General features: G+C 45.1%; 1 protein-coding gene across 1 annotated transcript in view; it reads right to left on the bottom strand.

Annotated features, from left to right (window-relative positions):
• The window catches only part of LOC121554662 (DENN domain-containing protein 4C), an 86,769-nt gene that overhangs the window by 28,232 nt on the left and 41,001 nt on the right, over positions 1–17,536 (bottom strand). The gene's annotated exons all lie outside the window — the stretch shown is intronic.

A 17,536-nucleotide genomic window follows, 5' to 3' on the forward strand; every position in this document is an offset into this window, starting at 1 on the left:
AAAATGACGCTCAGTAGTGTGTGTGGCCTCCACGTGCCTGTATGACCTCCCTACAACGCCTGGGCATGCTCCTGATGAGGTGGCGGATGGTCTCCTGAGGGATCTCCTCCCAGACCTGGACTAAAGCATCCGCCAACTCCTGGACAGTCTGTGGTGCAACGTGGCGTTGGTGGATGGAGCGAGACATGATGTCCCAGATGTGCTCAATTGGATTCAGGTCTGGGGAACGGGCGGGCCAGTCCATAGCATCAATGCCTTCCTCTTGCAGGAACTGCTGACACACTCCAGCCACATGAGGTCTAGCATTGTCTTGCATTAGGAGGAACCCAGGGCCAACCGCACCAGCATATGGTCTCACAAGGGGTCTGAGGATCTCATCTCGGTACCTAATGGCAGTCAGGCTACCTCTGGCGAGCACATGGAGGGCTGTGCGGCCCCCCAAAGAAATGCCACCCCACACCATGACTGACCCACCGCCAAACCGGTCATGCTGGAGGATGTTGCAGGCAGCAGAACGTTCTCCACGGCGTCTCCAGACTCTGTCACGTCTGTCACATGTGCTCAGTGTGAACCTGCTTTCATCTGTGAAGAGCACAGGGCGCCAGTGGCGAATTTGCCAATCTGGGTTTCTCTGGCAAATGCCAAACGTCCTGCACGGTGTTGGGCTGTAAGCACAACCCCCAACGGTGGACGTCGGGCCCTCATACCACCCTCATGGAGTCTGTTTCTGACCGTTTGAGCAGACACATGCACATTTGTGGCCTGCTGGAGGTCATTTTGCAGGGCTCTGGCAGTGCTCCTCCTGCTCCTCCTTGCACAAAGGCGGAGGTAGCGGTCCTGCTGCTGGGTTGTTGCCCTCCTACGGCCTCCTCCACGTCTCCTGATGTACTGGCCTGTCTTCTGGTAGCGCCTCCATGCTCTGGACACTACGCTGACAGACAAAGCAAACCTTCTTGCCACAGCTCGCATTGATGTGCCATCCTGGATGAGCTGCACTACCTGAGCCACTTGTGTGGGTTGTAGACTCCGTCTCATGCTACCACTAGAGTGAAAGCACCACCAGCATTCAAAAGTGACCAAAACATCAGCCAGGAAGCATAGGAACTGAGAAGTGGTCTGTGGTCACCACCTGCAGAACCACTCCTTTTTTGGGGGTGTCTTGCTAATTGCCTATTATTTCCACCTGTTGTCTATTCTATTTGCACAACAGCATGTGACATTTATTGTCAATCAGTGTTGCTTCCTAAGTGGACAGTTTGATTTCACAGAAGTGTGATTGACTTGGAGTTACATTGTGTTGTTTAAGTGTTCCCTTTATTTTTTTGAGCAGTGTATATATATACACAAACACACACCGAACAAAAATATAAACGCAACATGTAAAGTGTTGGTCCCTTGTTTCATGAGCTGAATTAAAAGATCCCAGAAATGTTCCATACGCACAAAAAGCTTATTTCTCTAAAATGTTGCGCACAAATTTGTTTACATCCCTGTTAGTGAGCATTTCTCCTTTGCCAAGATAATACATCCACCTGGCAGGTGTGGCATATCAAGAAGCTGATTAAACAGCATGATCATTACACAGGTACACCTTGTGCTGGGGCCAATAAAACGGCACAAACGCCACAGATGTCTCAAGTTTTGAGGGAGCATGCAATTGGCATACTGACTGCAGGAATGTCCACCAGAACTGTTGCCAGAGAATTGAATGTTCATTTCTCTACCATTAGCCGCTCCAACGTCGTTTTAGAGAATTTGGTAGTACGTCCAACCGGCCTCACCACTGCAGACTACGTGTAACCACGCCAGCCCAGGACCTCCACATCCAGCTTCTTTACCTGCGGGATAGTCTGAGACCAGCCACCCGGACAGCTGATGAAAATGAGGAGTATTTCTGTCTGTAATAACGCCCTTTTGTGGGGAAAAACTCATTCTGATTTTCAATTGACCGATTTAATGTAACTAAGTAAAAGAGTTTAAATTGTTTTATTCAGTATATGCACACTCTTGGCTTTCTCTCAACCAGCTTCATGAGGTAGTCAACTGGAATGCATTTCAATTAACAGGTGTGCCTCGTTAAAAGTTAATTTGTGGAATTTCTTTCCTTCTTAATGCGTTTGAGCCAATCAGTTGTGTTGTGACAAGGTAGGGGTTGTATACAGAAGATAGCCCTATTTGGTAAAAGACCATGTCCATATTATGGCAAGAACAGCTCAAATAAGCAAAGAGAAATGAAAGTCCATCATTACTTTAAGACATGAAGGTCAGTTATTACAGAAAGGCAGTCGCAAAAACCATCAAGCGCTATGATGAAACTGGCTCTCATGAGGACCGCCACAGGAAAGGAAGACCCAGAGTTCATTAGAGTTCCCAGTCTCAGAAATTGCAGCCCAAATAAATGCTTCACAGAGTTCAAGTAACACACACATCTCAACAGCAACTGTTCAGAGGAGACTGTGTGAATCAGGCCTTCATGGTCGAATTGCTGCATAGAAACCACTACAAAAGGACACCAATAATAAGAAGAGACCTGCTTGGGCCAAGAAACAGGAGCAATGGACATTAGACTGGTGGAAATCTGTCCTTTGGTCTGATGAGTCAAAATTGTAGATTTTTGGTTCCTACCGCCGTGTTTTTGTGGAATGCAGAGTAGATAAACGGATGATGTCTGCATGTATGGTTCCCACCGTGAAGCATGGAGGAGGTGTGATGGCGTGGGGGTGCTTTGCTGGTGACACTGTCTGTGATTTATTTAGAATTCAAGGCACACTTAACCAGCATGGCTCCCACAGCATTCTGCTGCGATACGCCATCCCATCTGGTTTGCGCTTAGTGGGACTATCATTTGTTTTTCAACAGGACAATGACCCAACACACCTCCAGGCTGTATAAGGGCTACTTGACCAAGAAGGAGAGTAATGGAGTGCTGCATCAGATGACCTGGCCTCCACAATCCCCCGACCTTAACCCAATTGAGATGGTTTGGAATGAGTTGGACTGCAGAGTGAAGGAAAAGCAGCCAACAAGTGCTCAGCATATGTGGGAACAAGACTGTTGGAAAAGCATTCCAGGTGAAGCTGGTTGAGAGAATGCCAAGAGTGTGCAAAACTGTCATCAAGGTGGCTACTTTGAAGAATCTAAAATATTAAATATATTTTGATTTAATACTTTTTTGGTACTACATGATTCCATATGTCTTATTTCATAGTTTTGATAACCCACAACATTAGACACGGACACGAATGATCTGCTTGGCGTGTTGACACACTGGTGGTTTGTTGTGGCCGAGTATTGGTGCTAGACCGTGTTATTGGAGCCTGGCATGCTAGTTGGCTATGGCGTCATAGGACTAGGTGCCCTGGACGGTTTTCACGGAAGAATACTGTACCAAGTTAGCTAGCTGAATAAACTAAGTTAGTCTATTCCTAGAAAACATTGAACCGCTGTAGTTTACAACAATTGTCGTTTCTGAGGTGGAAGTTGGGAGAGTTATATTTGGGTGTTTCAGTGAAACGTAAGTGAGGGAGGCCCCGCTCTCTCGCTTTCCCAGATGTTTAGTTCATTTCATTCCGATCTCCTTTGCATTATTGTAGCCATTTTCTGTAGCCTGTCAACTATGCGTCTGTCTATCCCTGTTCTCTCCTCTCCGCACAGGCTATACAAACGCCTCACACCGCGTGGCTGCTGCCTCTCTAACCTGGTGGTCCCTGCACGCACGACCCACGTGGAGTTCCAGGTCTCCGGCAGCCTCTGGAACTGCCGTTCTGCGGCCAACAAGGCAGAGTTCATCTCAGCCTATGCTACCCTCCAGTCGCTCGACTTCTTGGCGCTGACGGAAACATGGATTACCACTGAAAACACTGCTACTCCTACTGCTCTCTCCTCGTCTGACCATGTGTTCTCGCATACCCCGAGAGCATCTGGTCAGCGGGGTGGTGGCACAGGAATCCTCATCTCTCCCAAGTTGACATTCTCTCTTTTTCCCCTGACCCATCTGTCTATATCCTCATTTGAATTCCATGCTGTCACAGTCACTAGCCCATTCAAGCTTAACATCCTTATCATTTATCGCCCTTCAGGTTCCCTTGGAGAGTTCATCAATGAGCTTGACGCCTTGATAAGTTCCTTTCCTGAGGATGGCTCACCCCTCACAGTTCTGGGTGACTTTAACCTCCCTACGTCTACCTTTGACTCATTTCTCTCTGCCTCCTTCTTTCCACTCCTCTCCTCTTTTGACCTCACCTTCTCACCGCCCCCCTACTCACAAGGCAGGCAATACGCTTGACCTCATCTTTACTACATGCTTTTCTTCTACTAATCTCACTGCAACTCCCCTCCATGTCTCCGACCACTACTTTGTATCCTTTTCTCTCTCGCTCTCCTCCAACACTACTCACTCTGCCTCTACTCAGATGGTAATGCGCCGTCGCAACCTTCGCTCTCTCTCTCCCGCTACTCTCTCCTCTTCCATCCTATCATCTCTTCCCTCTGCTCAATCCTTCTCCCTCCAATCTCCTGATTCTGCCTCCTCAACCCTCCTCTCCTCCCTTTCTGCATCCTTTGACTCTCTATGTCCCCTATCCTCCCGGCCGGCTCGGTCCTCCCCTCCTGCTCCGTGGCTTGACGGCTCATTGCGAGCTCACAGAACAGGGCTCCGGGGAGCCGAGCGGAAATGGAGGAAAACTAGACTCCCTGCGGACCTGGCATCTTTTCACTCCCTCCTCTCTACATTTTCTCTACACACTCCCCCCTCTCTGTGGATGACTTCGTAAACCATTTTGAAAAGAAGGTTGACGACATCCGATCCTCGTTTGTTAAGTCAAATGATACTGCTGGTCCTGCTCACACTGCCCTACCCTATGCTTTGACTTCTTTCTCCCCTCTCTCTCCAGATGAAATCTTGCGACTTGTGACGGCCGGCCGCCCAACAACCTGCCCGCTTGACCCCCTTCCCCTCCTCTCTTTTCCAGACCATTTCCGGAGACCTTCTCCCTTACCTCACCTCGCTCATCAACTCATCCTTGACCGCTGGCTATGTCCCTTCGTCTTCAAGAGAGCGAGAGTTGCACCCCTTCTCAAAAAACCTACACTCGATCCCTCCGATGTCAACAACTACAGACCAGTATCCCTTCTTTCTTTTCTCTCAAAAACTATTGAGCGTACCGTCTTTAGCCAACTCTCTTGCTATCTCTCTCAGAATTACCTTCTTGATCCAAGCCAGTCAGGTTTCAAGACTGGTCATTCAACTGAGACTGCTCTTCTCTGTGTCACGGAGGCTCTCCGCACTGCTAAAGCTAACTCTCTCTCCTCTGCTCTTGTCCTTCTAGACCTGTCTGCTGCCTTTGATACTGTGAACCATCAGATCCTCCTCTCCACCCTCTCTGAGTTGGGCATCTCCGGCGCGGTTCACTCCTGGATTGCGTCCTACCTGACAGGTCGCTCCTACCAAGTGGCGTGGCGAGAATCTGTCTCCGCACCACGTGCTCTAACCACTGGTGTCCCCAGGGCTTAGTTCTAGGCCCTCTCCTATTCTCGCTATACACCAAGTCACTTGGCTCTGTCATATCCTCACATGGCCTCTCCTATCATTGCTACGCAGACGACACACAACTAATCTTCTCCTTTCCCCCTTCTGATAACCAGGTGGCGAATCGCATCTCTGGCAGACATATCAGTGTGGATGATGGATCACCACCTCAAGCTGAACCTCGGCAAGACGGAGCTGCTCTTCCTCCCGGAGAAGGACTGCCCGTTCTATGATCTCGCCATCACGGTTGACAACTCCGTTGTGTCCTCCTCCCAGAGTGCAAAGAGCCTTGGCGTGACCCTGGACAACACCCTGTCGTTCTCCGCTAATATCAAGCCGGTGACCCGATCCTGTAGGTTCATGCTCTACAACATTCGGAGAGTACGACCCTGCCTTACACAGGAAGCGGCACAGGTCCTAATCCAGGCACTTGTCATTTCCCGTCCGGATTACTGCAACTCGCTGTTGGCTGGGCTCCCTGCCTGTGCCATTAAACCCCTACAACTCATCCAGAATGCCGCAGCCCGTCTGGTGTTCAACCTTCCCAAGTTCTCTCACGTCACCCCGCTCTTCCGCACACTCCACTGGCTTCCAGTTGAAGCTCGCATCTGCTACAAGACCATGGTGCTTGCCTACGGAGCTGTGAGGGGAACGGCACCTCCGTACCTTCAGGCTCTGATCAGTCCCTACACCCAAATGAGGGCATTGCGTTCATCCACCTCTGGCCTGCTGGCCCCCCTACCTCTGCCGAAGCACAGTTCCCGCTCAGCCCAGTCAAAACTGTTCGCTGCTCTGGCACCCCAATGGTGGAACAAGCTCCCTCACGACGCCAGGACAGCGGAGTCACTCACCACCTTCCGGAGACACTTGAAACCCCACCTCTTTAAGGAATACCTGGGATAGGATAAAGTAAACCTTCTACCCCCCTCTGCTAAATGACGTAAATGTAAATTATATCTTCACTATTATTCTACAATGTAGAAAATATTGAAAATAAAGAAAAACCCTTGAATGAGTAGGTGTTCTAAAACTTTTGACTGGTAGTGTGTGTGTGTGTGTGTGTATGCATGTATTTATATATACACACACACAGTTGAAGTCGTAGGTTTACATACACCTTAGCCAAATACATTTAAACTCAGTTTTTCACATTTCCTGACATTTAATCATAGTAAATATTCCCTGTCTTAGGTCAGTTAGGATCACCATTTTATTTTAAGAATGTGAAATGTCAAAATAATAGTAGAGAGAATTATTTATTTCAGCTTTTATTTCTTTCATCACATTCCCAGTGGGTCAGAAGTTTACATATTTGGTAGCATTGCCTTTAAATTGTTTAACTTGGGTCAAAAGTTTCGGGTAGCCTTCCATAAGCTTCCCACAATAAGTTGAGTGCATTTTGGCCCATTCCTCCTGACAGAGCTGGTGTAACTGAGTCAGGTTTGTAGGCCTCCTTACTCGCACATGCTTTTCAGTTCGGCCCACACATTTTCTATAGGATTGAGGTCAGGGCTTTGTGATGGCCACTCCAATACCTTGACTTTGTTGTCCTTAAGCCATTTTGCCACAACTTTGGACGTATGCTTGGGGTCATTGTCCATTTGGAAGACCCATTTGCGACCAAGCTTTAACTTCCTGACTGATGTCTTTAGATGTTGCTTCAATACATATACAATTTTCATTCCTCATGAAGCCATCTATTTTGTGAAGTACACCAGTCCCTCCTGCAGCAAAGCACCCCCACAGCATGATGCTGCCACCCCCATGCTTCACGGTTGGGATGGTGTTCTTCGGCTTGCAAAAGTCCCCCTTTTTCCTCAAAACATAATGGTCATTATGGCCAAACAGTTATATTTCTGTTTCATCAGACCAGAGGACATTTCTTGAAAAAGTACGATCTTTGTCCCCATGTGCAGTTGCAAACCGTAGTCTGGCTTTTTATGGCGGTTTTGGAGCAGTGGCTTCTTCCTTGCTGAGCGGCCTTTCAGGTTATGTCGATACAGGACTTGTTTTACTGTGGATATAGATACTTTTCTACCTGTTTCCTCCAGCATCTTCACAAGGTCCTTTGCTGTTGTTCTGGGATTGATTTGCACTTTTCGCACCAAAGTACGTTCATCTCTAGGAGACAGAACGCGTCTCCTTCCTGAGCGGTATGATGGCTGCGTGGTCCTATGGTGGTAATACTTGCATACTATGGTTTGTACAGATGAACGTGGTACCTTCAGGCATTTGGAAATTGCTCCCAAGGATGAACCAGACTTTTGGAGGTCTACAATTTTTTTCTGAGGTCTTCGCTGATTTCTTTTGATTTTCCCATGATGTCAAGCAAAGAGGCACTGAGTTTGACGGTAGGCCTTGAAATGCATCCACAGGTACACCTCCAATTGACTCAAATTATGTCAATTAGCCAATCAGAAGCTTCTAAAGCCATGACATAATTTACTGGAATTTTCCAAGCTGTTTAAAGGCACAGTCAACTTAGTGTATGTAAACTTCTGACCCACTGGAATTGTGATACAGTGAATTATAAGTGAAATAATCTGTCTGTAAACAATTGTTGGAAAAAGTACTTGTGTCATGCACAAAGTAGATGTCCTAACCGACTTGCCAAAACTATAGTTTGTTAACAAGAAATTTGTGGAGTGGTTGAAAAACGAGTTTTAATGACTCCAACCTAAGTGTATGTAAACTTCTGACTTCAACTGTACATATAAAATGGGTAAAACAGTATGTAAACATTATTAAAGTGACCAGTGTTCCATTATTAAAGTGACCAGTGTTCCATGTCTATGTACATAGGGCAACAGCCTCTAAGGTGCAGGGATGAGTTACCGAGTAGTAGCCGGCTAGTGACAGTGACTTAATTCAGGGCAGGGTACTGGGTGGAGGCTGGCTAGTGATGGCTTTTTAACAGTCTGATGGCCTTGAGATAGAAGCTGTTTTTCAGTCTCTCTGTCCCAGTTTTGATGCACCTGTACTGACCTCGCCTTCTGGATGATAGCTGGGTGAACAGGCCGTGACTCAGGTGGCTGAGGTCCTTGATGATCTTCGTGGCCTTCCTGTGACACCGGGTGCTGTACCTGGTACAGGTATGTTATCGTGTGTGTGTATGCATGTGTCTGCACCTATGTTCGTGTTGCTTCACAGTCCCCGCTGTTCCATAAATATTTTTTATCTGTTTTTTTTTTTACTCTAATTTTACTACTTGCATCTGTTACTTGATGTGGAATAGAGTTCCATGTAGTCATGGCTCTATGTAGTACTGTGCGCCTCCCATAGTCTGTTCTGGACTTGGGGACTGTGAAGAGACCTCTGGTGGCATGTCTTGTGGGGTATGCATGGGTGACCGAGCTGTGCGCCAGTAGCTCAAACAGACAGCTCGGTGCACCCAACATGTCAACACCTCTAATAAAACACAAGTAGTGATGAAGTCAATCTCTCCTCCACTTTGAGCCAGGAGAGATCGACATGTAGATTATTAATATTAGCTCTCTGTGTACATCCAAGGGCCAGCCGTGCTGCCCTGTACTGAGCCAATTGCAATTTTCCTTTTTTGTGGCACCTGACCACACGACTGAACAGTAGTCCAAGTGTGACAAAACTAGGGCCTGTAGGACCTGCCTTGTTGATAGTGCTGTTAGGAAGGTAGGGAAGCGCTTTATTATGGACATACTTCTCCCCATTTTAGCTACTGTTGTATCAATGTGTTTTGACCATGACAGTTTACAATCCAGGGTTACTCCAAGCAGTTTAGTCACCTCAACTTGCTCAATTTCCACATTATTTATTACAAGATTTAGTTGAGATTTAGTGAATGATTTGTCCCAAATACAATGCTTTTAGTTTGAGAAATATTTAGGACTAACTTATTCCTTGCCACCCACTCTGAAACTAACTAACTTTGTTAAGTGTTGCAGTCATTTCAGTCGCTGACATGTATAGTGTTGAGTCATCCGCATACATAGACACTCTTGCTTTACTCAAAGCCAGTGGCATGTCATTAGTAAAGATTGAAAAAAGTAATGGGCCTAGACAGCTGCCCTGGGGAATTCCTGATTCTCCTTGGTTTATGTTGGAGAGACTTCCATTAAAGAACACCCTCTGTGTTCTGTTAGACAGGTAACTCTGTATCCACAATATAGCAGGTGGACTAAATCCATAACACATATGTTTTTCCAGCAGCAGACTATGATCGATAATGACAAAAGCCGCACTGAAGTCTAACAAAACAGCCCCCACAATCTTTTTATCATCAATTTCTCTCAGCCAATCATTAGTCATTTGTGTAACTGCTGTGCTTGTTGAATGTCCTTCTCTATAAGCATGCTGAAAGTTTGTTGTCAATTTGTTTACTGTAAAATAGCATTGTATCTGGTCAAACACCATTTTTCCAATAGTTTACTAAGGGTTGGTAACAGGCTAATTGGTCGGCTATTTGAGCCAGTAAAGGGGGCTTTACTATTTTTAGGTAGCGGAATGACTTTTGCTTCCCTCCAAGCCTGGGGGCACACACATTCTAGTAGGCTTAAAATTGAAAATATGGCAAATAGGAGTGGCAATATCGTCCTCTATTATCCTCAGTAATTTTCCATCCAAGTTGTCAGACACCGGTGGCTTGTCATTGTTGATAGGCAACAATACTTTTTTCACCTCTTCCACACTCACTTTACAGAAATCTAAATTACAATGCTTTTCTTTCATAATTTGGTCAGATATACTTGGATGTGTAGTGTCAGCAATTGGTGCTGGCATGTCATGCTTAAGTTTGATAATCTTGCCAATGAAAAAATCATTAAAGTAGTTGGCAATATCAGTTGGTTTTGTGATGAATGAGCCATCTGATTCAATGAATGATGGAGCTGAGTTAACTTTTTCTCCCAAATTTCGTTTAAGGTACTCCAAAGCTTTCTATATGTCATTTATCTTTGTTTGATAGTGTAGTTTCTTCTTTTTATTCAGTTTAGTCACGATTTCTCAATTTGCAATACGTTTGCCAATCGGTTGTGCAGTCTTTCATAAACTGGTAAGAATGAAAGTGACATAAAAAGACACAATACCGCCATGGCCAAAAGAAAATAGAAAAAAAGCCTGGGTATGCCAAGTGCCTCTGTAACTACAGGACACCACTGGAGTGACATTTCTAAATCTTGTCCTACATATCCCACAGTATGTAACTACTAACACAGCTGCCCGGTTTCAACTCCCATCTAAATACTTTAGCCTACTATGTATAGGAGTGCAACAATGGGCGATCAAATCACCATGACATTGTATCACAATGGAGCGTCTGGGCTCAAGCGGAGATAACCTTGGGTCCAGTTTCATAAATGTACCCACCGCTAACAAAAAGACTCCCATCCATTGTTGCCTGGCCTTAGGCAAGTACCATACTAGAGGGATTCCACATACAGTGCATTTAGAGTGACCCAGAGAGCAGGAATGTAATTAATTCATGGCTACCAACTATCCCATGGCCTTCGATGACAAGTTTGTCCTGAGGCCATATAGGACCACAGGTGAACTGCCCTATGAAGCATTTTTAATTGGAGTTGATGTTGGATATGCGTTTGCACTGCTTAGCAAACTGCAGAGAAAGAAGTGGAGAATATGTCCAGATAGCCAGAGAGGGAGGTAGAGAGAAGGAGAGAGAGAGGTAAAGAGAGAGTGAGAGAGAGCGAGGTAGAGAGCAGGGTAGAGAGACAGAAAGAGAGAGAGTGAGACAGACTCATGTCTTCGCTCATGTGGCTAGCCTTTGACTTGCATTCAATAGGCAGGAGTGTCAACAACGTGTGAGGAAGCTGAGATTGGCAGATAGCAGAGTGGTGCAAAGTGCTGGCAGCAGAATGACTCCTGCCTACACATAATCAGAGCCACACAAATCAGAATGCTCACTCTCTCTCTCTCTCTCTCTATGCAGACAGTCTGAACTATTAGGCCTACACTACCACAGTACACTTACGCAGGTTTAACTGAGCTTTCTCTAGCGTTTAACCCCAATAGATACTGTAAATTCTCCTTCAGAAATCAAATACATTTGGTAAATAAACTGGTATTTTTAAGTTTTAGGTTTATTCAACCTCGCAACACCAAAATGTTTCCATGGTGCAACGTTTTGCAAGTTCAGTGTAGTCATATTTCAAGTCAAGTCAATGTGGGTAATTTCTACGCACCTCCCACTCTGGCAACAGAATGTCACATGCCTTCTAGAAACAAAAACATGCAGCGAAGGCAAAACTCAAAGGAAGAGAGTGAATATTTTCTGATGGTAGGGGAATATCTGTGGTTTCTTCTCAAGGAAGAGTGTTGAGAAACTCGTTCAGCCTCCTCCACAGCCTCTGAAGTGAACCAACCAGGGTTCTGAAGTGAACCGAGCTCAACATGGCAGGCTAGAGACTAGGTAGCCTGGTCCCAGATCTGTTTGTGCTCTTGTCAACTCCATTGAGGTCATTGTCAAGCCAAACATGATTGGCAAGACAATAAGTTACAAGGAGTTGGCACGGTAGTCCAGGTCGGGCTACCACCCGATTCGCTGTGATATCAAGTACACTCTCACAGGTAGAAGGATGTATGATGGGGTAAGTGAATGTGTCATCTCTTTATCCATATGTTGAAAACACACACAGTTTAGCGCAAGGTACAGTTGTCCCCGCTTGCCCTCCTAGGGCATGTTTATCAGAAATATAGCCATGACAAGTAATCATGGTTTTCTATTTCTGGAGACGAACTTTGGTAGTTGTACAGTATTAAAAAGGAAGGGTCAGTTTGTAGCCAGAACTGCCTGTTTCTGAAGACAAGGCTGGTTTTCCATCCAGGCTTCCCCTTTACCGAGTCAGTCCTTCCTCTATTCCTGGTCGGCCTCTTCACTGGGCGATCTGAGTCAGACATCTTTAGCACATGACTCATTTCAACCTTATAGACAGTAGAGAGCAAACTGGAGAATGGCACATTCTAGCAAGGAGCTATCATGCATTGATGCATCTAAAGTATTACACAACAAGAGCAGGTTGACCGAAGGGCGAGGCAATGTATTGTGTATTAAGTATTATCGAAATGCACGTCTTCAGATTTTAGCATTCCTTGGTTTTTAAAACTACCTCATAGCATCCACCCACACAGGCCAGCAACATACCACCCTGCATCCCACTGCTGGCTTGCCTCTGGCAAATCCCCGCCTTATCTTAGCTCATTGGTCACCATAGCAACACCCACCCGTAGTATGCGCTCCAGCAGGTATATCTCACTGGTCATCCCCAAAGCCAACACCTCCTTTGGCCGCCATTCCTTCCAGTTCTCTGCTGCCAATGACTGGAACAAATTGCAAAAATCTCTGAAGCTGGAGACACTTATCTCACTCACTAACTTTAAGCATCAGTTGTCAGAGCACCTTACCGATCACTGCACCTGTACACAGCCCATCTGAAATTAGCCCGCCCAACTACCTCATCCCTATATTGTTATTTATTTTGCTCATTTGCACCCCAGTATCTCCATTTGCACATCTATCATTCCAGTGTTAATACTAATTGTAACTATTTTGCACTATAGCCTATTTATTGCCTTACCTCCATAACTTGCTACATTTGCACACACTGTGTATATATATTTTCTGTTGTATTTTTGACTTTATGTTTTGTTTTACCCCATATGTAACTCTGTGTTGTTGTTTTTATCGCACTGCTTTGCTTTATCTTGGCCAGGTCGCAGTTGTAAATGAGAACTTGTTCTCAACTGGCTTACCTGGTTAAATAAAGGTGGGGGGAAAAAAAAGCAGGGTTGGTCCTGGTTGTTCCCTGGATGAGAGACCAGATGCTGCTGGAAGAGGTGTTGGATGGCCAGTGGGAGGCACGCTTTCCTCTGGTCTAAAAAAATATGTATATCCCAATGCCCCAGGTCAGTGATTGGGGACATTGCCATGTGTAGGGTGCCGTCTTTTGGATGGGACGTTAAACGGGTGTTCTGACTCTCTGTGGTCACTAAAGATCCCATGGAACTTATTGTAAGAGTAGGGGTGTTAACCCCGGTGTCCCAGCTAAATTCCCAATCTGGCCCTCATACCATCATGGCCACCAAATCATCCCCAGCTTCCAATTGGCTCATTCATCCCCCCTTATTCTCCCCTGCAACGATTCCCCAGGTCATTGCTGTAAATGAGAATGTGTTCTCAGTCAACTTACCTGGTAAAATAATATTATTTTATTAAAAACGGGAATCTAGATGTAATCAGGAATGCAATCAGTCTACCACTACAACCTAGACTCTGGTTGACAGCAATTACTGCAGGAGTTCCAAAGCAATGTTACTAGCAGTCAAATCCTTGCTTCCGCCGACCTTATATCCTTCAAGGATTTGACAGAGTCTCTTATATGCAGCATGCCTTGGGCACAGCCAAGAGCCTTGCCCTCCTGTTACCAAGTAATTGCAATCCTGGGAAGGTCACTAGAGCTGAGGAGGGGACACTTTGTGACATGAGTAGGAACACAGACAGGTCCCAATGCTTTGTATCTGGCAGCCGGTGCACCGTTCATTCTGAATGGGAGGCGAAATAATCCAAAAGAGGCCGCATGGGAAGGACAAGCGCCAGTGAACTCTTAATTAACACACAAGAACAAGTCAGAGTTGGAACAGTGACAGTCAATGGTGAAACACTGAACACAGCGCCTGGGGGGGCAAGGAAATGGGGTCTTGCAACTGCTGAGCAGAAGGACAATGAATAATTTACGGGTGCCATTTTTTATTATTTTGCCCATTCTTATGGTGAAACTTTCTGACAGAGATGAATAGCATGTGGAATAGCCATCAGCAGATGGCTGAGATGGATGGGAGAGCGGCACTGAGGTAAAAATATTTTATGACCTGATCCCCAACTCTACCTCCCCCTTTTCTGACAAGAAGTGGATCCTTCTAAAACCTTTACAGAGTCAGCCAGTGAAAGAATCCCATGGTGCAACAGCCAAGGAGGCCTGCAGTTCATAACACTTGTATCCAGACTGCAAACACCCAATCAGTCCCTTCTTAAACTGGGGCCGGCTCCATGAGGGGGCAAAAGGGTGCTTAGCCCCCTCAGTTGAAACTTGTGCCCCCTCAGTTTTAGTTAATGTCCCTATATAAAAATAGCAAAAAAAGTTCAATTGATTGAGTGACAGAAATAAATCTGTATCTCCGCTGCGCTGTGTCAGCATAATGGACAGAGCGTGCCATGGTGTGTGTAGGGGGGCTATGGAAAGCTACTAGGGCGGTTAGGTATGACTCCTTTGGGTTTCCATAAAAAGCGAGGGGGGGGGTTCATTTTCATGAAACTAAAGTCTTCTCATCTGTGGTCGGCTAAGTGAATAATGTGACACGCCTCCGCCTATAATATTTGACTTTGATTTATAAGGGCGGGGTCAAGTTTACTGTTGAAGCTACTTCACTCAACTCTGCCTCATGCCCCACCACTACAGAGTATATACCGGGATACGGTATATACGGTATACCGCCAACCCTACTACCTACCCTTCCACAAGCACCGCCAGGACAATGGCTCCACAGCCCCCTCCACCTCCGACCGTTCCTGACGATCTTGGAACAGAGAAGCCAGCCCAGGTTAGCTTAGAATCCTACCCTAGCCGCAGGTTTTCTGTCCAAAAACGTTAATTTAATAGCATCTGGTTCATAGGAAAAGAGTGGCTGGAATACTCAGTTACTGCAGATTCAGCATTTTGCTTGCCATGTCGAAAGTTCTGTGTTGGGTCCAATGCTAACGCAGACAAGGACTTCACCCAAGCTGGGTAATCTAACAGGAAGCATGCTACTGACAGAACCAAAGGATTTGCTAGGCACGCATCAAGAAAAGAGCATTTGAAATGCACTGCACTGTGGGAAAAAAACTAGTTTGAAGTGCTATGGGAACATCAGTGTCAACACTTGTTAATGATGCGCAGCTGGGAAGAAATTGAATGTATTTGTCAGCGATTGTGGACATTAAGTTCCTTGTTTCAAACTAGCAACCACTGAGGGGACACGACACGATAGAGTCAAGAGGGGAGGGGGGCAGTGGACTTTTTCTGTTTATGATGGAATATACTCTCTGAAAAGACAAGGAACTTGCCACAATGCCACATACACATCACACAATATTCAAAATGATGAATGTTTTAGAATATTATTCTGTACAGGCTTCCTTTTCACACTGTCATTTAGGTTAGTATTGTGGAGTATCTACAATGTTGTTTATCCATCCTTAGTTTTCTCCTATCACAGCCATTAATTAAACTCTGTAACTGTTTTAAAGTTAACATTGGCCTCATGGTGAAATCCCTGAGCGGTTTCCTTCCTCTACGGCAACCGAGTTAGGAAGGACGCCTGTATCTTTGTAGTGACTGGGTGTATTAATACACCATCCAAAGTGTAATTAATAACTCCACCATGCTTAAAGGGATATTCAATCTTAGGTGCCTTTCTTTGTGAGGCATTGGAAAACCTCCCTGGTATTTGTGGTTGAATCTGTGTTTGAAATTCACTGCTGAACTGAGGGACCTTACAGATAATTATATGTGTGGGGTACAAATATGAAGTAGTAATTCAAAATTAATGTTAAACACTATTATTGCACAAAGTAAGATATATGGACTCACTATGTGACTTGCTAAGCAATTTTTACTCCTGAACTTATTTAGCCTTGCCATAACAAAGGGGTTGAATACTTATTGACTCAAGACATTTCACCTTTTCATTTTTTATTAATGTGTAAAAATGTCAAAAAACATAATTCCACTTTGACATGATGGGGTATTGTGTGTAGGCCAGAAACAAAAAAATATATTTAATCCATTTTAAATTCAGGCTGTAACAACAAAATGTGGAAAACGTCAAGGGGTGTGAATACTTTATGAAGGCACTGTAGATTCTTTCATGCCTTTATTGATCTGATATTTTGTTTACTAGTCCTACTTGGTACTGCTGTTTTGTTCTGTTCGCATTCATTCGTTTGCATTCACAATTGTATCGGTATTCTAAGCCAAACTGTTATTCAGTATTTCTGTTTGTATGCATGAATAACTAGGCTATTACTTTAGTTTGCATTATTTTGGTAAGACAGCTGTGTGTATGGCTGCATTCACATAGGGTCATTCAGGGGCGCAACTTTGGTTTTAGAAGTGGGGGGGACAATTATTTTGTTTATTTTTTATCCTTTTTTTCCCAGTCGGATAAACACTCCAAACAGCCTACCCGACCGCTTGGAGGCGTCCGCATGGTCCTAAAGCACACTGTTGCCTCATTTTGTATCACATTCCAATTATAAAACTGGGGAGGACAAAAATGCAATTTCAGAATGTGGGGGGGACATGTCCCCGTCCCCCGTGAAAGTTGCGCCCCTGGGGTCATTCATCTATTACAAACAGTCTATCTAGCTTCTAGCCTATATTAATTACCAAAACGGCCTTGCTTTAATATGTAGGGCGCTGTCCATTGTTTGTGCTGATACAGCGCAGTGGATTTCATGCCAACCGGTCACTTCAAAAGCACTCAATCAATGGTCTCGGAGTCTCTGTATTTGAACTTTTTATTGTGGTATAGCATGATATTAGCAGAATTCAATATAATTCCAATGCAAGAACCCCCCAAAATTGTGCCCAGGGCCTAGAATGAACAACTGCCAAATGTGGGTAGATTTTGCCATTGGAGGGTAAGATGTCTATTTCACTAGCCACGTAGGTGGGTGGTCAGGGCTCCAGTGCGAGCATTTCACTTGCATTTGTGAATAAAAAGTCAAGTATGATCACATTTATAGTAAAATAAATGCTGCAGTAGCTGTTTTCAAAGTATTTCTGTCGTTTTGTTTCATAGCTGGTAAAATAATCGCACAAAGTCAAAGAACTGTGAATCCTATATAGCCTATCCCACATCGCGATGCAACACTGCCTGGCTGGGGGCTGTCCGCACATGAAGAGCCGAGTGAAAGATTCAGTTTTAGAAGTACTGCGCACAGGCATAAAAGTTGGTCTAATTTTCATGAAACTAAAGTCT

The sequence above is a fragment of the Coregonus clupeaformis genome, chromosome 39, assembly GCF_020615455.1.
Source record: "Coregonus clupeaformis isolate EN_2021a chromosome 39, ASM2061545v1, whole genome shotgun sequence".
Taxonomy (NCBI): domain Eukaryota; kingdom Metazoa; phylum Chordata; class Actinopteri; order Salmoniformes; family Salmonidae; genus Coregonus; species Coregonus clupeaformis.